Source organism: Triturus cristatus, chromosome 2_2 (assembly GCF_964204655.1).
Source record: "Triturus cristatus chromosome 2_2, aTriCri1.1, whole genome shotgun sequence".
NCBI classification, from domain to species: Eukaryota; Metazoa; Chordata; class Amphibia; order Caudata; family Salamandridae; genus Triturus; species Triturus cristatus.
In genome coordinates this window covers 482,800,980-482,823,424 of record NC_140582.1, presented here as the reverse complement: position 1 = coordinate 482,823,424, position 22,445 = coordinate 482,800,980, and positions in this window count along the sequence as shown.

Below are 22,445 nucleotides of genomic sequence, written 5' to 3'. Positions count from 1 at the left end.
GGACGCCTCCTCAGGCCACTTCAAGGCCCCGGGTACCCCAACCCCCGGGGCCGGCCATTTTTTTTTAATGTTAATTGAGGAGGGGGGCTGCGTGGCCCCCCTCCCGGGCCACTGGTAGCCCCGGGGACCCCTTCCCCCGGGGCTGGCCCTCACCGTTGGGGACCGTGGGGTGTCCCCAATCCCCCCACGGTCCCGCCAGCTCCCCGCCTCCTGCGGGAGTTGGCATAGCTTTTCCACATGGGGAGCAGCTAACATGCTGCTCCCCATATAGAAAAGCAATCTTCTTTGCTTCATTGAAGCGAGAGCAGGTTTCCCTGCAGGAGTCCCCAAAGATCCCCCAAGGCCAAAAACTGAATTTTTATTTTTTCGGTAATTTCGCCGATTACGCTTACCGTACGCGTACGGTAAAAAATTAAAAAAAAAAAAAATTATCCACACTCTCTCCACCCCGTGTACAATTGGTGCCCGAAGGGCACCATTTGTGCATGGCTTATAAAATATACGAAAAATTAAAATATTACCTTTCAAAACAAAGTGCATCATATGTCCTCCATGTGCGCACGGTGCGCGAAGCGCATCGTGCGTACATGGCCCATCTAGCGTAACGTGGGCACCTGGTGCGCGTAGCGCACCGTGTGCCCACCGTGCGTGCACGGCACTAACTGCGTAAAGTGGGCGCGCGGTGCGCGAAGCGCACCGCGTGCTCACTGTGCGCGCACGGTGCGCGAAGCGCACCGCGCGTGCACGGAACGAACTGCGTTAAGTGGGCGCGCACGCCACGAATGGCGTAAAGTAACTTAGCATTTAAAAAACCGTACAAATTCACTGAAAAAACCATAGGTTTCACACACGTTATAGTTAGGAATTAGCATTTAAAAAACCTTGCAAATTCACTGAAAAAAACATAGGTTTCACACATGTTATAGTTAGCGGAAATTTTACTGATAAAAAACCAATGAAATTCCCCCGTTATAGTTAGTGCAGGCAACTATAACTCACGCGACCGCAATCTTCTGCTGATGACATATGTGTCTTTATGAAAAAAAAATATTTGTAATATATGTATAGCTAAAAATGTATGGAAGAAGACATGGGCAAATAAGTGTCTAAATACAGTATTAGCATCAGCAGAGGATTGCGGTCGCGTGAGTTATAGTTGCCTGCACTAACTATAACGGGGGAATTTCATTGGTTTTTTATCAGTAAAATTTCCGCTAACTATAGCATGTGTGAAACCTATGGTTTTTTCAGTGAATATATATATATATATATATATATATATCCCAACCAAATCCGATTTCCCATAAAAATCAGACACCGACACTGGAGATGCTTTCTGCCATCCGGCTTGGATTTTTATTCTTCACGTAACGCGTTTCGGGACAACTCCCTTGATCAAACATATATATATATATATATATATATATATATATATATATATATATATATATATATATATTAACCTCTTTTGTTATTACACTATGATAACATGTTCTCCTTTCCTATCACTTGAGGCATGAGGGTATTGCCATTGAGCTTTACGTAGTATACGGTCATCACGTGTCAGTGCCTCAGGCAGCCACTTGATATATACCAATGCGGAAGAATTCTGATAATTGTATCAGTGTGAGTAATCTGTGAAAATAACAGCCAGGAGATTTCCCCCCTCTTTAGTGTTCCACATGGATCTTGATGTACGGTGTATATTTTATGTACTGTGATACTACTTTCAACATGGCTGCTACTATGTTTACTAGAAATGTCCTTCCTTTATGTCTATTGACGATGACGAGTCTTCCGTGTTTACTTAATGTGAGTTTTGAGTCAGTGCACCATTCACATGAGCAAGGCTGTGGATACAGTCGAAACGCATCGTGTAATACATTTCTAGTCACATCATTACCAAGAGAGTGTGGTTTGTGGAGTGAGAGCGCACGTATTTTGGACTTTTGGATATATATATATATATACAGCAAACAATTAAAGTTAGAGGGACGCTATAGTTAGGCTCAGATTTCACTCGTACAAAACCACAGAAATGTAGAAAGCTATAGTTACATGAGCTAAAATAAGTTGCGCCCTCAATGCACTGCTTATAACCCAACATATTACATCACTCATGACATGGTCAGTGATATCACTGATGACATTACTGATGACATCTCAAATGGCATCCCTGATGTCATCACTGATTTGATGTCATCACTGGTGACATCACTGATTACATCATCCATTGAGTGTGCATGTTTTCTAAAGGTTTATGAGTATTAAACATATATATACCAATGTACTACATAAGATAAAATAGTATAATTTCCATAGTACTAATAAGTTATAGTATTTCTAACATATATTATGTGAGTGGCTGTGTGACTGTGTATCCATGTGCAAGTGGGGGTCTAAGTGCCAGTATGGGTGTGTGAGTAGGTGTGTGAGTGGCTGTATGGGTGTATAAGTAGGTATGCGAGTAACTGTGTGGATGACTAAGTGGCTGTGTGAGTGACTATATTGGTTAGTGAGTGAGTATGTCAGTGGCTGTATGGGTGAGTGAGTGGCTGTGCATACATGACAGCATGGGTGAGGGAGTGTGTGTCTGAATGTCTGTAAGAGTGAGTGACTGGCTATGTAAATGGCTATATATGTGAGTGAGTGGTTAGTTGAGTGGCTGTTTGGTTAAGTGAGGGTGTGTGAGTGGCTATATTGTAAAGTAAGCATCTGTGTGAATGGATGTATGGGTGAGTGAGAGGATATGTGAGCGCTTGTACAGATGTGTGAATGGGTATGTAAGTGGTTGTGTGGGTGTGTCAGGGAGTTTGTGAGTGCTTGTATGGGTGAGTGAGTGGCTGTGTTGAGAGGCTGTATAAAAAGGATCATGACCTGGACCACCTCTCTGCAACGCAGCCCTGTAGCTCTTACTGGAGGTACCTGGTAGGCTACTTGGCCCCCAGATGCCCTCAGGATTGAAGGGGAATTAATTCCCCAACTTAAAACGCGCCAGGGGGCACGTTTGCTGAGTGCTGCAGGGAGGGAGCGGGGCCTAGCTGAGATGCGGCTATTTTTTATATATTTTTTTTCACAAAGGGGGGCTGTTGTTATATCCTGAGTTCAATGCTATTCATGCCCTGCCTGTAGAATCTTACTGTGATGACATGTCATAGAATGTTATGAGTCAATTGTTCACAGTTGACTGGGCTGAGCAGCATGCTGGCTGCTCCTGGTGTATCATCTTGAATAAAGCTACATGAAACTCATCACTTGTACCTGACTCAATCACTACAAGTTTTTGGCGACGATCTTCAAAAGAACCTGCTTCTGTCAACTCTTCAAACCTCAAGCAACGTTAAGGTACATATCAATTCAATTCAAGTTAATCTAAGGCAACTGGCATCCCTGACCCCACCAGTGACCTCTACATCAGTCGCCCACACCGGTCTGCCAGTTGTGCGTCTGGGGAAGTGCTACTTCAAGAGCTGCCCTTTCAGTTTTGGGTGTCTACTCCCCATTATCTCTATGGGTCTCTGCTGTGCCTTCTGTGAAGGTAAGCCTGCCATTCAATGACCTCTGCGTCCTGTGCTGTGCCTTCAGTGAGGGTAAGCCTGTCATTCAACAACGTCTGTCTTCATCACCACACATCGTTGTCTACACTCCCTTGTGAAGAAGTGTGCTATTTCTTGTGTGTAGCAGCCGAGGTGTTTCTACAATTCTATGCTTTCCTGTTTTACTCAAAGTTTCCTGCACTGTTCTACAATCCTGCACTTTTCACAGTTGCTGCGCCTCCAAGTGACTGACTTATTCAAGGTACTTCTACTTTTTAAGGGACCCTATCTACCGCCTGAGGTGTGTGTTTCAGACTAGGTGCGGGCGAGCCTCTCTATGTGCTCTTGCACGCATCTACTGAACCTGCCTCTCAGTCCCTGCTACTTATACATCACTTCAAGAATCAACTTTTCTGCCACTTCCTGTATTTGCCAGGGGAGAGTGCTCTACTACACATCAAAACATTTGGAAAGTGTTTCACTGGGTCTTACGACTTTCCCAAGTGTGGGGACCATGTCTGTCAAGTAGTTAATTATTGCTCATCAGGTGCAGAGACTGTCTGGTTAAGGAGTGCACGATTGCGAGCACACATAGTGCAATCGCTCTGCAGTCGGACATTTGGGTGCCGATTAGGATCCTGGAAAAATGTTCCCCGTAAGACTCGTATCCGGTCTTTTTACCGTACGAATCGTACAAGTGCCGTACAAACTGCCAAATACGATTCGCATGGGAAAAACTCCATACGAGTCGCATTGGGAATAATTCCCCACACGTCCTCCGGTCGGAAAATGTGTCCGACACGTCCCCGGATGATTTACCGTACAAACGTGAAAAGTGAAGTCCGACCGCGCAAGTACGATCCATCCCGTGCGTCCGATGTCACAACCGTATGGAAAAAACACCGTCTGCACCGAACTCCCATTGCAACCATGGAGACATGTGCCCACATACGCGCCGAACCACCCCCCAGCCTCCGTATGTACGCGCCGAACCACCCCCCCAGCCCCCGTATGTACGCGCCGAATCCCCGTGTATGTACACCCGTGTACGTGTCGAACCCCCGTGTATGTACACCCGTGTACGTTCGAGTCGTACCCCCCCGTGTATGTACACCCGTGTACGTGTCGAACCCCCCCGTGTATGTACACCCGTGTACGTTCGAGTCGTACCCCCCCGTGTATGTACACCCGTGTACGTGTCGAACCCCCCCGTGTATGTACACCCGTGTATGTTCGAGTTGTACCCCCCGTGTATGTACACCCGTGTACGTGTCGAACCCCCGTGTATGTACACCCGTGTACGTGTCGAACCCCCCCGTGTATGTACACCCGTGTACGTTCGAGTCGTACCCCCACCCGTGTATGTACACCCCTGTATGTGTCGAACCCCCCGTGTATGTACACCCGTGTACGTGTCGAACCCCCCGTGTATGTACACCCATGTACATGTCGAACCCCCCGTGTATGTACACCCGTGTACGTGTCGAACCCCCCCGTGTATGTACACCCGTGTACGTTCGAGTCGTACCCCCACCCGTGTATGTACACCCGTGTACGTTCGAGTCGTACCCCCACCCGTGTATGTACACCCGTGTACGTGTCGAACCCCCCCGTGTATGTACACCCATGTATGTGTCGAACCCCCCCCGTGTATGTACACCCGTGTACGTGTCGAACCCCCCGTGTATGTACACCCGTGTACGTGTCAAACCCCCCGTGAATGTACACCCGTGTACGTTTGAGTCGTACCCCCACCCGTGTATGTACACCCGTGTATGTTCGAGTCGTACCCCCACCCGTGTATGTACACCCGTGTACGTGTCGAACCCCCCCGTGTATGTACACCCGTGGGTGGGGGTACGACTCGAACGTCGCTTTTCTGGCACTTTTTGGGTGCCGTGAAAATATTGCCGTCCGGACTGCTGTCGGTTCGAATCGTACTTCCTGGGTCGTGAAACGCTGCCTGAAAGCGTCCCGACGTCGGAGCATTCCCGGATCACATTCGTATGTATATTTTCGTCGGTCGGTGTTTTTTACGAATCGTGCGGAAATGGTGTTTCTGTGCGAATCGTACTTCCATGTTTGTAACGTTTTACAACCGGGTACGAGTCGGACGGAGAAAACGCTCCGACCGAGGGTTCGTACCCGGTTTTTCCAGGATCGTAATCGGCACCTTGGTCTTTTCGTGTACGTGTCGAACCCCCCCGTGTATGTACACCCATGTACGTGTCGAACCCCCGTGTATGTACACCCGTGTACGTGTCGAACCCCCCCATGTATGTACACCCGTGTACGTTCGAGTCGTACCCCCACCCGTGTATGTACACCCGTGTACGTTCGAGTCGTACCCCCACCCGTGTATGTACACCCGTGTACGTGTCGAACCCCCGTGTATGTACACCCATGTATGTGTCGAACCCCCCGTGTATGTACACCCGTGTACGTGTCGAACCCCCCGTGTATGTACACCCGTGTACGTGTCAAACCCCCCCGTGTATGTACACCCGTGTACGTTTGAGTCGTACCCCCACCCGTGTATGTACACCCGTGTATGTTCGAGTCGTACCCCCACCCGTGTATGTACACCCGTGTACATTCGAGTCGTACCCCCACCCGTGTATGTACACCCTTGTACGTGTCGAACCCCCGTGTATGTACACCCGTGGGTGGGGGTACGACTTGAACGTACACGGGTGTACATACACGGGGGGTTTGACACGTACACGGGTGTACATACACGGGGGGTTTGACACGTACACGGGTGTACATACACGGGGGGTTTGACACGTACACGGGTGTACATACACGGGGGGTTCGACACGTACACGGGTGTACATACACGGGGGGGTTCGACACGTACACGGGTGTACATACACGGGGGTGTTCGGCGCGTACTCACGGGGGCTGGAGGGGGGTACGGCACGTACCGGGCCCCCTATTCTGGTCGTTTCGCGGCGTACTTCGCTTTTCTGGCACTTTTTGGGTGCCGTGAAAATATTGCCGTCCGGACTGCTGTCGGTTTGAATCGTACTTCCTGGGTCGTGAAACGCTGCCTGAAAGCGTCCCGACGTCACGTCGGAGCATTTCCGGATCACATTCGTATGTATATTTTCGTCGGTCGGTGTTTTTTACGAATCGTGCGGAAATGGTGTTTCTGTGCGAATTGTACTTCCATGTTTGTAAAGTTTTACAACCGGGTACGAGTCGGACGGAGAAAACGCTCCGACCGACGGTTCGTACCCGGTTTTTCCAGGATCGTAATTGGCACCTTGGTCTTTTCAAATTTGTGCCAGTGGATGTTTACATTATGGAACCGGCAGTGCTCAGAGGCCCAGATGGTGAGGCACATTTTTCCGTCATTGTTGTACGTTTTGAGACACCTGGGAAATTGGCGTTTGAAAACCGCCTTCTTCAATTTCTAAATAAACTAAGTGCGTGCTCCCTTTGTGCGAGCGACCTTACCTGCATCTTCAAGATTGCATGGATCCTTGTGATGTCCTCAGTGTTCTGTGTCCTCTGCTGTTTCTTCATGGTGCATGCTCAGATGCGCCCTGAACCATCCGGCAGGGCGTCTGCCACGTGACTTTATCTAGTGATCGGTGGCGTTATTCTCCTCTCGTTCGAATTTTGCCAACCATGTCTTCAAAGACCCTGTTTAAAGCCACTTCTCCTGTGTACTGCTTCAACGGTGACACACACACCAGTTAAGACTTCATGTATTTTGGCAACAGATGTCGCTTTACACACATGACGGTTTTCCCGATTTTAAGCAATAGGTCGGCGAGTCACTACTTAAACGATGTCCTCATTTGACATAGGATGAACTGTAAGTAATTTCAAAGGTCATTCTTCGAAAATCAAAGTACTCTTTCTTTCCCTGCCTGCAACCCACACTTTGCAAGCTTCAGCTGTTTCTTGACCACGGTGACTACTTCATTTATTTTAACTTATTGTTTTCTTGGGATAGTGCATCTTTTCTAGTGTTTTTAGTACTCACAATTAGCTAAGTACTCATTTGTGGTATGCCTTGCTCGTCTAAAGAGCTCATTTACTGTTTGCTTTTACATGTATGCACAGCGTTTCCTCAATACAAGAACAGGTCATGGGTTCCCACCCACATGTTCTTTCTTGCACACATTGCCCCACACTGGTATGTTGCATAGGTTATGGTCCTTTGACCTCTTTATGAGGTGTGTTCCTTGGGTTGTTTTTCCCTTTGCTACGGTGCACATTGTCTTCACCTTTACACTAGGTGAATAGCATGGGTCTCATTCCATTGCTACAGTTGCAGTGCACAATGTTTTCACCCCCACACGAGGTGTGTCGCACGGGTTCCAGTCCTGTTGCTACAGTGCACTACTGGTGCATAATGTTTCACCTCCACTCGAGGTGTCTCGCATAGGTTATATTCCATTTGCTCAGTGCACATTGTTTGTACCGCTCCACGGGGTGCATCTTTATGCAAGGGTTTCAGTCCTTTTCGCATCATAATATGGGTTCCTACCTGTTTCACTTTTGCAAAATTATCATATGGGTTCCTATCCATATCTGTTTATTTTATACACGTCTCACATGTGCACAATTTTAGTCTGTCTTCCTTCTTGGAGCTATGCGAGGGTTTTAGTTACTTTCGCATTATCATATGGTTCCTACCCATATCTGTTTTTTGACATCACTCAAACTCTCTTAGTTTTCAAGATGTCAACATTTCAAGGACTATTGTTTCTATGGGTCTTAGTCGCATCTGTTACTTCTATAATCCCTTGTCTTTTTAAGGGTTGCTGTTGGGCTATAGTCCTCCCAATCTTATGTTATTATTGTATTGAATATTATATCTACATTGCTGTCTTTACATTATATTTTTCATTTTGTATTGATGATAGTGTTCTTCTTGGGTGAGGATTATCCTTATACTTTTCCTCATCTTTCTTGTCTTCTTTTCTCATTTCTGTTCTATTGGTGATGTTTTCTCATGGTGTCTTGTGTAGATTCTGAGCTTTCCCCTGCTTTTCTGTCGTGTTTTCTTGCTCTGTTGGTTTTTCATTTTTCAGCCTCCTTACATTCCCGTTCTGGCCAGTGGGTGTGTTTTGGGGCAGTCGTTCATGCTTCCTCTTCTCCTCTTTTCTGACTATGTTTTTTCTTGCTTTTGTGTATTGAAGGGAGGATGGTTCTTATGCTCTTGTTTTCCTCTCTTCTTTGCTCCTCTCATCCTTTTCGGTTGTGCTCTTCTTTCATTGGTGCGTGGTTCTTATTTCCTCTCCTCTTAATCTTTCTTCTTTTCTCATTGTTCTTCTTTTGTTTATTTGGGAGAAAGGGGGATATGTTATATCCTGAGTTCAATGCTATTCATGCCCTGCCTGTAGAATCTTACTGTGATGACATGTCATAGAATGTTATGAGTCAATTGTTCAAAGTTGACTGGGCTGTGCAGCATGCTGGCTGCTCCTGGTGGGGTCTGTTGTATCATCTTGAATAAAGCTACATGAAACTCATCACTTGTACCTGACTCAATCACTACAAGTTGTGTCCCCCTCCTCTTTCCTTTTTTTGGGCCCTGGGAACCCCATCCTCCAGGTCCTTGCCCATTTTTATAAAAAAATAATAATAATGCAAACGGGAAAGGGGCCTCTTGGCCCCCCTCCCAAGGCCAATTTCAGCCCCGGAAACCCCATCCCCCGGGGCATGGCCATAATTTTTTTATTATTTTTATAATTTTAAATCTAAGAGGGGGCTGCGTGGCCCCCCTCCTGAGGCCTCTGGTATAAACCCCAGGGACCCTATCCCCCGGGGCTGTGCCTCTTATATATATATATATATATATTTATTTATTTTTTGATGGAGGGGGCCACTTCTAGCCCAGCTGCTAACATACAGCTCCCCGTGTGGATAAGCAATCTGGTTTGAATTTTGGAAGCAAGAGGTTTCCCTGCTCTCGCTTTCAGAACCCAAACTACAGTTTGCAATGAGAGGGCGGGAGCCGCGCGGCTCCCGCCCTGTCATTGCAAATAGCAGTGTCCCGGGGGTGGGCACCCCAGGACAATGCAGGAGCCACTCTGGGGGGTGGTGGTCCCGAGGGCCATCAAGGGCTCCAGGAGGGGGGCCACGTGGCACCCCTCACAATGTTTGCACAGCCCCGGGGGGTGGTGGTCCCCAGGGCTTGGGGGTCTGTTACGGCCCCTGCATTTAAATGTTAGTGCCCAGGGGAGGTGGCAGTCCCCGGGGCGTGTGGGTGGGCTCAAGCCCCCCAACACAGGTCTTCTTATTTTAAAAAAAAACAAGCCCGGGGCATGGCGGCCCCCGGGGCTGCGGGGGAGCAATGTGCCCCCCGCAAAATAAGTAATAAAAGCCCCGGGGGTGGCGGTCCCCGAGGCTGCAGGGGGGCTGCGTGCCCCCCGCAACTCTTCAAACAAGCCCCGGGGAGGTGGCGGTCCCCAGGGCAGTGTGGGGGGGATTGGGCCCTCCCCACACTTTTTTTTTTCACTGCCCCCGGGACCTGGCCCACCCGGGGGCTTCAATCCAATCGTGTTTTTTTTATTTTCTCGCCGGATTCGTGCACCCAGCCCGAATTCGGCTGATTTTGCTTTTGTGGGACACCCTGAGCAGGCCTAGGGGGTCAGGGTCTTTCTACCCTGCCCCCTTTTCTTGTTTTTTGCACTAGTTGTACTGTTTTCTTGTGCCTCGGTTCTACTGAGGCACAAGATGGCTGCCAATACTTCCTGGTTTGGAGTGTTGACAGCCAAATAGAATACAGGTCGTGATCGGCAGGGTGCGCGGATAGATATCGAAACTTTTATTTTTTTATTTTCTCAGCACCTACTGAACGGATTTACACCATTTAAAAAAAGGGCACTTTCTGAACCAAGCGCTACCTTTTTGACAAATTTGGTGTAATTCCATTCAGCAGTTTTGGCTGTAACTGTGTCTAGAGTTTCCTATGAGAAATTGATTTTTTTTACCTCTATTTTTTCAATTTTTCAGGAACTACTGAACGGATTTACACCATTTAACAAAAATTTCTCTTTCTGAACCAAGGGCTACCATTTTGCCAAATTTGGTGTAATTACGTTCAGCAGTTCGGGCTGTAGGCGTGTCTAAAGTTTCCTATGGGAATTAATATGGAGAAAACACGTTTTGGGACCCACCTTTTTTCTCAGCCCCCGCTTGGCGAATCACCCTGAAACTTTCATTATAGGGGCTGAACAGAGCGGGCCATAAGTTTTGAAAATTTCGCGAAGATTCATCAACCGGCACCAAAGTTATTGGGAAAACATAAAAAGAGTTTCCTATGGAAACTAGGTCCTAACTATAACTATCTACTGGTAATATATATATTACCTTACATGCCCACATGGCCGCTCCATGACAGGGCTCTGCCTGGCGAGTAAAGATCCTATGATAATCCGGCCTAATTCGGGGCAATCTAGGAGACATTTTGCTGAGGAACTTATTAGTAAACTCCCTGCTGCTTGGGGTTGTATTGCCGTGTGAGAGCCATTCCCGCATCAGCTGAGAAGAGAAGCAGGACCAGACCAACATACATGCCTGGCGGGCCTGGAGGACTGTGGCTAGGTCCTGGCCAGCCACGATCAATGCTGTGCCTGGAAGCTTACCTGAAGTATGGGCGGGGTGGATAGTGGCCCCATCCTGGGTTCGGTGGTCCCCTGGAGAAGGTGAGGTCTGCAGAGGCTGCGGGCCTACTGAGCCCTGGACCACATTACGGGCTTGATGCCGAGGTGACTGTGGTGGTGGCCAGTGCCAGGCAGGCCTGACAATAGTGAAGGCATCCTTCTCCCTGCCTTCCGGTGTGACCGCTTGCCTTGTCAGGCCACTCCTCCATTGTGGAGTTTGCCATGCCCCTTCCCCCAGCTGCTGTTATGGCCACGTGGGGGTGGCTGAGGTGACCATGGCCTAGAATTTTACATGCGCACATCTGGATCCAAGCTCCCTGAGACGGCCAGAGTCAAAAACTGTATGTGGTGGCCTGATTGTACTGGATACTCATCTTCAGCTTTAATACGGTTACAGTCTAACAATTGTAGCACCCTACTTGGCATGTAACTCGCAGTTTGGGACAGTAGCAATCTCCCTCACATGGCTGCTTCTCTAGTTTGCTTTGGCACTTAAAAAAAAGCAGTTGCCGGTCTATTGCAGTTTCCCCACATACCCGCTCCTTGTCAAATTGTGCATAGGGGGACAGAGGGGCCAGCTTAAGCAGCAAGCTGTACATGGGTGCCAGAACCCTATGGTCATATTGCGGACAACCTTATCAACTAATAGACCACACTGACTGCTGGCCTGTGATCAGATCATTGGGCCTGCATGTGCCCCTCACGCAGGTGAAGAAGTGGGGTGAGGTGGGCTGCTTCATAGCCAACTCAAATTTCTACTTTTCTGCTTTGACACTCAAAGCCATGTATCCACTGAATAGCGCAGCAAATCTGGAGAGTCTGTTAACCTGTTTCCTTGCAAAATTACCATGGCTGACATACCTGATTCAAGATGGGGAAACACAACGCAAAACAATCACAGCTCTCCTTTGAAAATAAAAGACTTACTCAACAGACAGATCTCATGGCGGACTCTGATCCTGATGCGATGTGGCACGATGAAGACCTCTGCGTGATCCTTAAAAATGTAAAGACCAGTCTCAAAACTATAGACTCCAAACTTGACTTGCTGACATCTCGCTTGGATCAAGTCAAACAGCGGGTGGATTTGCACAAGACCAGACTAGACCAGCTTGAAAACAGGGCATCAGATGCACAGGATTATCAAGTGGAATCCAAAGAACATTTATTACAAATGGAGAAAGTCATAAACATCATCAAAGCCAAAAATGAAGACTTAGAAGCTCGCTCTAGAAGAAACAACCTCTGCTTGAACAGAATTCCAGAGCCCACTGCAATATGTAAAATGGAGGACTTTGTAGAATCACTATTGAAGGATCTTTTTGGCTTCAGCTTGTCTGCTGTGTTCACAGTAGAGTGAGCCCACCGCTCTCTTGGTTCTAAACCATCAGTGGGAGCCAAACCGCATCCCATACTGACACACCTGCTAAATTATAGGGTCTACAATGTGATCCTGTGCCTCGTGCAGGGGCATGGGGCCATACAGCACCAAAATATTAACATTTTGTTCTACACTGACTTTACTCCCTTAGTTCAGGCTGTCCGTAATGATTTTTACCAGCTAAATGCATACTTCATGCGGGCGTGCCAAATGCACTCATATATCCTGATGAACTGCGAGTCTCCTTCGAAGGGAAAACACATTATTTCACAGATGCAAAGTCTGTCCTTAAATTTGCTAAATACATAGCCGGCTCAAAGGGGTTCCCCTGTGACTTTGCCACACAAGTCTACCAAGGCCAGAATAAGTGACAATCACTAATTGGCATTACCGTTAGAGCAATAGCTGCAAAATGCTCTTGATGGATCCTTAAAGAAGTCAATTGGAAATCCACAGTTATACTTCATATTGCTAATTAGTACTCTTGTAATTATGTGTGCTAAGTTGCTCCCTTGAATTATGGAAATGTTGATGTTCCTGGGTCGCTCTTGATACACCACATCGCTCAGCCACCCCGCCATTCCTGACAGGGCCCTCTAGGTATCAGTCCCAGTTAAATGCTAGATAACACGTTGGGGGTTTCATTTGGTTACAGGGTGGGTAAAAGGTCTAAACCTGATGGGGGGTTGATGTGGGTGGCAGGAGGGTTGGGATGGTTCTAAAAGTTCTCATTGGTTTGGGATGGGTCGATGGGAAGTCATTGTTAACTACTGAGAGTTGCAGATGTAAACTGAGAACATATGATTATATTGCAATATGCCTTAATAGAATGACCAACATTACACTGCTCAGTGCACACAATTATGGTCAATTCATGGCATTCCCTCGCACGCACACCTAGAATGGCATCGGTTAAATGGCTAACATGGAATATTTGCGGTCTCAATGACCATAGGAAAACGCGCCTAGTACATGCATATTTACTCAGACATAAAACAGATATTTGCTTCATGCAGGAAACGCACCTTTTTAGCACATCAACATCAAGATTGCGGGCTAAATGGTGGGGTGATGCTTTTGTTGCTGCAGAGTTAAACTCTGTCAGGGGAGTGGCTATGTTGATACGTAAAGGGGTCAGACAGGTCACCTCACAATCTTTGATTGATCTAGGTAGCAGATTTGTAATAGTGGAGAGCTCTTTCTGAGGGAGACAGATCACTCTGACGGAAGTTTATGGGCCCAATCGGGATGATCCTGAGTTCTTCAACACTGATTGGTCAAAAACTACCAATATTGGGAATAATACTGTTATCTGGGGTGGAGATTTCAATGCCATAATGGATGATACATTAAATCAATCAGGCACCTCCCGTAGTCTCCATTCTAGGTAAAAAACAATGTTGATGGTACTCACTCAAGAACACTATTTCATTGACTCTTGGTGGTTGGTGCATCCATGACTTGAATCATTTCAGCCTCACACATGCCATGCACATTGTCAGACCATGCCCCAGTTCTACTCCAGCTACAAATTCCTCAGTCTACCCTCCAGGCCTTAGTTTGGCACCTGCCTCTGGAAGCACTGCTAGATACTGCATTCAAGAGGAAACCCGCAAAGAGATTATAGAATACGTCACAATTAATGAACACTCAGTGACATCACTGGCAGTGTTATGGGAGGTATTTAAGGTGGTAATCAGATGGGCCTGCATTGCTAAAGAATTGAGGGGCATATTATCAAGCCTGGCGATAAAATTATCGCCGCTTTAGCGTCAGAAAACTGCCGCTAAAACAGCGATAAAGGGCTTGATAATATGCTCTATGAAATTCCAATTGAAGCCCATGTTAAATGTGAAGGACATCTAACATGGGCTTCAATTGGAATCGCATAGAGCATATTATCAAGCCCATTATCGCCGTTTTAGAGACAATTTTCTGCCGCTAAAGCGGCGATAATTTTATCGCCAGGCTTGATAATATGCCCCCAGGAGTGCTGAAGACTATTAGACAATCATTGGAGATCCTAGAGAGGGATATTCAAAACATGCAGGTGCAATACTTCCGAACTAAGAAGCCAGAACATCACGCCACTCTCAAACAGAAATTATCCAAATTTAACGATGAATCCTCCAGAGAGACACGCTCCCTAGGATGGCATGCTATGGCCTGGAGTTATGGAGAGGATGATTGGCCTGGCAAAGCCCTCACAAACATACTCAGACCCCACCTCAAGTTATGTCACCAAACTACTGGATGCCGCCTCTAATCTGGTGGAGCACCAGATGCACTACTCAACACTATTACAGAGTTCTATGCTAAACTAAACTCCTCTGACACTGACCAGACAACCATTGACCTGGAAGAATATTTTGATAATATTCAGTTAATATGGCTCGAGCAAGCACACCCTGCATGCTTAGATGAGTCTTTCACAACTGAGGATATTATACAGGTAATACAAGGCCCTTGGGCTGGACGGACTAATTCCCTCCTTTCATAAAACATATGCCGCCCTTTTGGCACCACACATTCTGGCTGTCTATCAGGAGGCAATAAAGACTGGGACTTTCCCCCCATCTATGCCAGAAGCTGTAATTATTACATTGCTAAAACCAGGGAGGTCCGCTAACCTTTGCGACTCGTATATTCCATTGCCCCTAATCAACATGGAAAATAAAATCTATGCCAAACTACTCGCTAATACCGACTAAAACCACTCCTCTCCCTTATAGTCCGACCTGAACGGTCTGGATTCATACCCAGGTGCTCCACATCTCACAACCTACATACTTGATTTGTTGTGATGCACCATCTTGACCTCTGAGTGACTGCATTGGCTGCCCTCCTAGACGACAATGAGGCATTCGATTCCCTGGAGTGTCATACCTTTTTGCACTATTGACTAGAATTGGCCTCAGCCCCACCTTCAGACAACATATACACCTTCTATATACCAGTTCCACTGCACGGGTAAGACTCATCGATCTCTTGTCAAACCCCTTTCCCTTTCCCGTGACTCGTGGCACTCATCAATGATGCCCCCTTTCCCCCCTTTTATTTGCAATTGTGACGGAACCACTAGCAGCGCGATTACGTCAACATCATGCCAACAGGGCTTCACAATTAGAGGTTTATATGCAGACAACATCACATTATACGTATGCAACTGAAAATAAAATCTAGGCCTTATGATATGCAAGATGATTCGATTCGGCAGAATGTCTGGTGTACATATAAATTGGTCTAAATCAATATTATTTCCACTAACGGATGGCCCACGGCCATTCGCACTGGACTACCCATTAGTGTGGGCGGATGGCCCGGTCAAATACTTAGAAGAAATTTGGTTTAACAGAGACACAAGGGAACTGTGGAATATAAACTATGGCCGAACAACCACATGGCAGGAGGAAAGGGTGAGCACTTGGGGCAGATTTACAAGCCTCTTGCGTCACTTTTCCCATGTTAAAAGTGACGCAAAAGTGGAGCAAGGGGCTGGTAAATGTGCCCCTTGGTCTAAACTACCTATGTCACTAGCGGCCAGGATAGTAATTGCAAAAAAATGTGTTCTGCCCAAATTGCAATATTGTTTTGTTAATTTAACCATACCGCTCAACTCCTAATTCTTTAAACTTGTACGGACCAACATAGGAGCCTTGATTTGGGTGGGAAAACAACCTAGAATCTCCTGGGAACTGCTTAGACTTCTGCTAAAACAGGGGGACATGGCTTCACACTATACGCCTATAGCGCACAAGGCAGGCTTTTACATTACTGGCTATATCGGTCCCCCTATCAACCTCATGTTGCTGAGGAAATAGACAACACTGCCCCAACTTCCTTACATACTGCACACTACAGCTCCTACAGTAACCCTGGGAAAGAGATTGACACTGTTGAAAGAGTGAGATGAGCCTGGTAGGGGTTACGTAAAAGAAAGAAATGTCCCGCCATATATGCCTTGTCGTTCCCACTGGCATATAATCTTCAACTTCTCCCATTGTCAGACACTGATGCAGTCAGGCGAGCTCCTAAGCTTGATTTCACCTCCTATGCAGACCCATATCCCAATGAAGACTTTATTGCTCTTCCGCAGACGGGGGCACTACATCTCTCACCATTTCAAACACCCTCCTCTATTATCAACTATGCGCTACTTGTCGCAAGCTACATAAAACGTTCCCAGCCACACCTCTAACTCTTCCTGCACTCGAGCACATGTTAACTGATGCACCTCTGTGCACAATATTTACACGCCTTTATAGTATTACACACTGTACTTCTCCAGTGGGTGTCTGGTAGTCGGATCTTGATTCAGCTATCATGGATGAGCAATGGCTGTACTGCTGTGGCCAACTGGAACACCTCTCCCCTAACTATAGATGACGACTCTTCCACTTCAAATGACTGCATCGCATCTATCCAATCCATTGCAGATCTTTCTTATGGGCCTTAGAACAGATGCTAACTGCTGGCGATGCTGCGCCCCACAAGCTACGTTCCTTCACTTAGTGTCCGCTAATAGCAGGGTTTTGGGGACAAGTACACGTCATGAGGCTGGAGCTGGGCTGCTAGCCTCTGGTGGGTTTGTATGTAAAAGATGCCCTCCCTGCAGATCGCCACCTTCTTGCCATGCTGCTCCTTTTGGTGAAGCTCAGAGTGGCCATACACTGGGGCAAGTGTTCTGCCCCTTCAATTGAAAAATGGATACAAGACATTACTTTTTGTCAAGAACAATTGTCAACTTTCTGGGTACTCGTGCCCCTTACGTTCAGACCCAGAGATATCTGGGCTCCATTTGCCACGTGTCTGTGGCAGAGGGCTTCGGATGCCGCTGCGTCACCTGTGGAGCCCTGGGAGACACTCTGTTGAGAACGCCAAATGTCTTTAATACCAGTTATGATGAACGATGTGATCCAGCTGTAAATATTTAGTTGCTGCACGTAGAATGTCAGAGATAATAATACGGAAGCTCTCTTGGATAACATATTGCACTGTGAGGACTATGTGGAACGGAGCCTTGTCCACCATGTCATTGATTACTTTCATATTCCCTTTGCGCTGTGACGTTGGATTTTCCTCATCCCACTCCCTTTTGAGTTATTATTGTTTTTCTTTTTGTTTGCCTTGCTATTATTCATTACTTTGTAACCACATGGAACTACAGTATGTAAAATGTCAATGTAAAACAAAATTGTATATACTCACATTAGAAGCAGGACTTTGCTCCCATTTTGTTGGAGAATTCTGCGCTTGCCTTAAGATCTTATAAATCTGTGTCACCGAACGACCCCTGTCCTCCTTACATTTTGGTCTCTAATTGTGAAGCTATCAACCCGTTTTTAAACCAGCCCTTGAATCCATCAATTCATACAGTGACCAGTGGTTAGTAACAAACGAAGCTGATCCCATCACTAAAGAAACCATCAGCTGATAAAGCCATTCTTGCCAACTATTGCCCCATCTCGCTACTCCTAGCCTTCACAAGATATTGGAGCAACTTATTAATAAAAGGCTTTTTTCCTTTTTAAAGCATAATGAGTTACTCCAATCCCAATCGGGCTTTCAACCTGGCTTCAACACCGAGACCACTCTGGTGGAGGCAGCAGACACGATCAGGCTGGCAGTGGGTCAGGGGAAACAGGTTGCCCTGGTTTTTCCAGATCTAGCTGCAGCTTTTGATACAGTCTCACACTCTGTTGTTTTGCAGCACCTCGGTGCTGTAGGTGTGTATGGTGCAGCCTTGCCGTGGCTGAGTTCCTTTCTGGCAGAGAGGTCTCAAACAGTGTGGAGTGCCCCTTTTGCCTCAGAACCTAAGGCATTGGGTTTTGGTGTTCCCCAGTTTAGTCATTGATTCCTACACTGTTTAATGTGCCTATGACTCCCCTGGCTATGCTGATTGAATCGTTTGGTTTGCACATTGTCTTGTACACTGACAATGCACAACTTCTTCTTACAGTAAATCACAAATCTCCCTATGCTAAAGGCATGTCTGGCTTCCGTATTTCAATGGATGAGTGATAGCAGTCTCCAATGTAATGCTTGCAAGACCAACATTTTCCTTTTCAGGGCCCCACCCAAACTGGGACAATGGCCTTTGGCCACAGGATGGATGTTCCCCTTCTACATCCTCTGGCAGTTGTAGCACACAATCTGGGGGTGAAGTTTGAGAGTTCTGGGCCAGATGTACAACGCGCAAAATAGCGCCTCACACATTGCGAGTCCTTTGTGACTCGCAATTTGCGAGACTCTATTTTGCATGTACCACAGTGTGTTTAACACTGTTTGCGATCCCAATGAGGTAGCAAATTGCGAGGCTCATGAATATTAATGAGCTTCCCGCAATTTGCAAGCCCATTGGGAATTACAGGCCCGCCCAGGGATGGTGGCCTGCTGGGCCCAGCAGACCACCATGTCTGGGACTCCTTTCAAATAGAGCAGCTTTTTTTTTTTTAAATGCAGCCCGTTTTCCTTAAAACTGCCTGCTCTTCAAAAATATTTTTGGTGCCAGTCACAAAATAGAAGGGGTCCCCTTCCCATTTGCAACTTCATTGCCACCCTCTTGAAGAAGGCGGTAAATTGCGAGTGTTTTTTTACCGCAATTGCGGTAGCAAAATATTCATACATGGCTCTGCGGTCGCTATTAGGAAGGGAATGCCCCTTCCTAATAGCGAGTCGCAAAACCTATTTGGCGAGTCGCAAATTATTTGCAACTCGCTAAATAGGCTTAGTACATGGCCCGCAATGATTTTGCATACGTAAACGGGTTGCAAACCTCCTTTGGACTGTTAAAAATGTTAAAAAGATTCCTGTACTTGCTCCCTCTTATGCAGCAAAAAAAAGTTGTTTTAAGCTCTGATCACTTCTAGTTTGGACTATGCCAACTCACTTTACTAAGGGGTACCTGTCTATCTCCTGAGAGCTCATATTCAGCCAGCCCTAAAACATTTACATTGGTACTTGTGAAAACGGTGTCAGGTTCAAAGGCTTGGGGCATCATGATGCCACCGCAACGGCAAAAGGGACCGCCCACCATAGGTGCGGCGGTCCCACCATGCCAATCAGCGCATTTTTAACATTGCGGTAGGCGGTGCTATAAGCAGCACCCGCCGCAATTTAAAAAATGTATGTTGTACCATGGGTACCCCTCAAGTGCACCCCCCACCCCCCAATACCCCGGGAGCGCGCAACGGGCCCCCCAATACAAAAGACCGCATGCCTTTCCATGGCGGAAACGCCGCCATGGAAAGGCATATCTCCGCCTGCATCATAATATGGATGGCGGTGTCTTGCAGACACCGCCACCATATTATGCCCCTTTTCCGCCCGGTCGACGAGTCGACCAGTGGAAAAGCGGTGGACGATCTTTCTGTCTGCCGCGGACCCCTCAGTCATACTAATATGGCGGGGGGTCATTCAGGCATGGATGGCGGGCGGATCACCCCCGCCAGGCCAGCTGTGGCTACCGCCGGCCCGGCGGGGGGGATCCGCCTGCCATCCTAATTCACAGAGCTTTCCATCGTAGGGGCAGTATCTGTCCAATAGATTTTCCATATCAACCGATTAGATCTCCTTGGTCCTCCAATTCTTTGTTGTTAGTCATCCCTCAGTGTAGAAGGAAAAAATGGGGTGGCCACCAAGGAGTGGAATGCTGTTCCACTATAACTGCGTCCCCTAAGGACATTTTGCTTTTTTAAATATTTCTCAAAACTTGTCTCTTTGTGGCTGCTTTTTCATGCCTCTTTCCATGGGGCCATACTCACCTATTAGCACCAGTACACTCTTTGGAGTAGCTGGCACATATATATATATATATATATATGTATATATATATATATATATATATATATATATATATATATATATATATACCATACATGGTTGCATCTGTGTGGTAAAGGCTTGCTGCAAAAGACATGCCTTGTAATTGTTTACATTGTGAAGACATACATTCCTCCTACTAGTCGCAGCCGCATTGCAGCACATGCCTGCTTGTTCTCATTAAAGTGAGTAGGTAAAGGGATTTAGCAATCTTCATTAGATGGCCTTTGCGAACCCATCACTCTCTTATAATCAGAGTATGCATAAATATCGTTTTCCATCAATCAATAACATTTGGTGTATCGTCAGGCTTGCATCATCTATCATTAAGCCTAAAGGCTTGTTCAGATTTGCACCCTCACTCAGTAATCCTTAGTGCATTTTCAGATCTGCCTCATTACTCAATAATCCGAAATACATGTTGAGATTTATTCCGTCCCTCGCTAATTCTAAGTACGTGTTCTCATTTTCCCGATTGCATTGAAACCTTTTAGTTTATGTTCAGAATTGCACCATCAGTCCAAAATCATGAGCACATGCTCGTGTTTGCCCCAAAGCTCAATAGCCCTTAATGATTGTGCAAATTTGCAACATCATAGAGTCCTAAATTCACGTTCAGATGTACACCATGACTCACTGATGATTAGTGAGCGTTCGTATTTATGATATCACTCATTATCGAATGGTAAAATTTGGACCATCAATCAGCATCTCATGATGTGTATTCAGATTTACCCCATCTCTAAGATTCCTTAGTGTATATTCAGGTTTGCCACATGACTCGATCATCAAGGTGCACATCATTGATTATGTAGATCATAAATGTCCTTTCAAGTAAGGAATTTCAAAGAATTTCTAACTTAAGGCTAATACATGATATGCATGCACAGATAGTTTAAGCATACATATGTCATTGTACGATACTTATCCAAGTTTTTGGTAGAAACTATAGTATAAAATATAAATGCATTATGGGAATTGAAGAACATAAAGTAATGTATTCCTCATTCATGCTTATCTACTAACAACCCCCCACAAAACACATTTACCACAGAGTTAACGTAGTCCAGCCAGACTTTACCATTTATATATGATGAAAATGGTGCAATTACAAAAACCATTCTGCATTAATTCACAGACAAATTACATACTTTATTATTACAGAGGATAACTGAATAGTCATTTGTCCAAATAACAATTAAGTCAAAGTGTTGATTGGCCTTTCTTAAAACCTTTACAACTGCAAATGAGCACTTTGGCGCTTAAATTGCTTTTAATCAGGGTTGGGGAATGGTTCTGTAAATTTAATTAATTGAGTACCATTTAATTCATTATGGTTTAATAATAATGTCATTTTAATTGATTGAATTTGTTTCAATAAATCCAGGCTGCTCTGCACCACTCACAGCACACTGTGTTTGAATTTCAATAGCATACTTTCTCATTTCTAAATTCTGTCCACTTCTCTTTCTCTTCTGCTTAATTAATCAGCTTTTAGTCTTTCTGTGCAGTCACCTTCAGTAATGTTGCTTGCATCGGAAATCTGTCAAGTTTTCACTCACAAATATCATTCAGTTTCGCTCCCTTTGCTTCTCCCCAACAATTTACCTATCGCCCCACTCTGCCTATTGTACATGAAGGCAGCAGTTCACTAGAGCAACATAATTTCACACAGAGAGGAATATTCACAAACTGCATTTTGTAGTATTTTTTGTATCATTACAATTCACAAACATATGTGCGTTGATCTCAAACTCCTCTTCTCATATATTTTCTGTGTGGACATGCTGATTCCAGTTGCGGAGATCTTTGCAAACACTTGTTTACATAATTGGTAGTAAACATGTAAGGTACAAGGGGAGAGGCTGGAAAAAGAAGGATACTTATTACAAAATGGGAGTGGCAAGGGAGGGGTTTTGGAACTGTTAAAGAAGGGTTTAAGGTGGGACAAAAGAATGAGCCTATTGCTAGGCACAAACTGCACTACTATATTTAATATAGCCAAAAAGAGCCTAGAACATTAATAAATGTACTCCAGTTCGGACCTGGAGTAAGTCCAGCACCACACATGGGCAACCA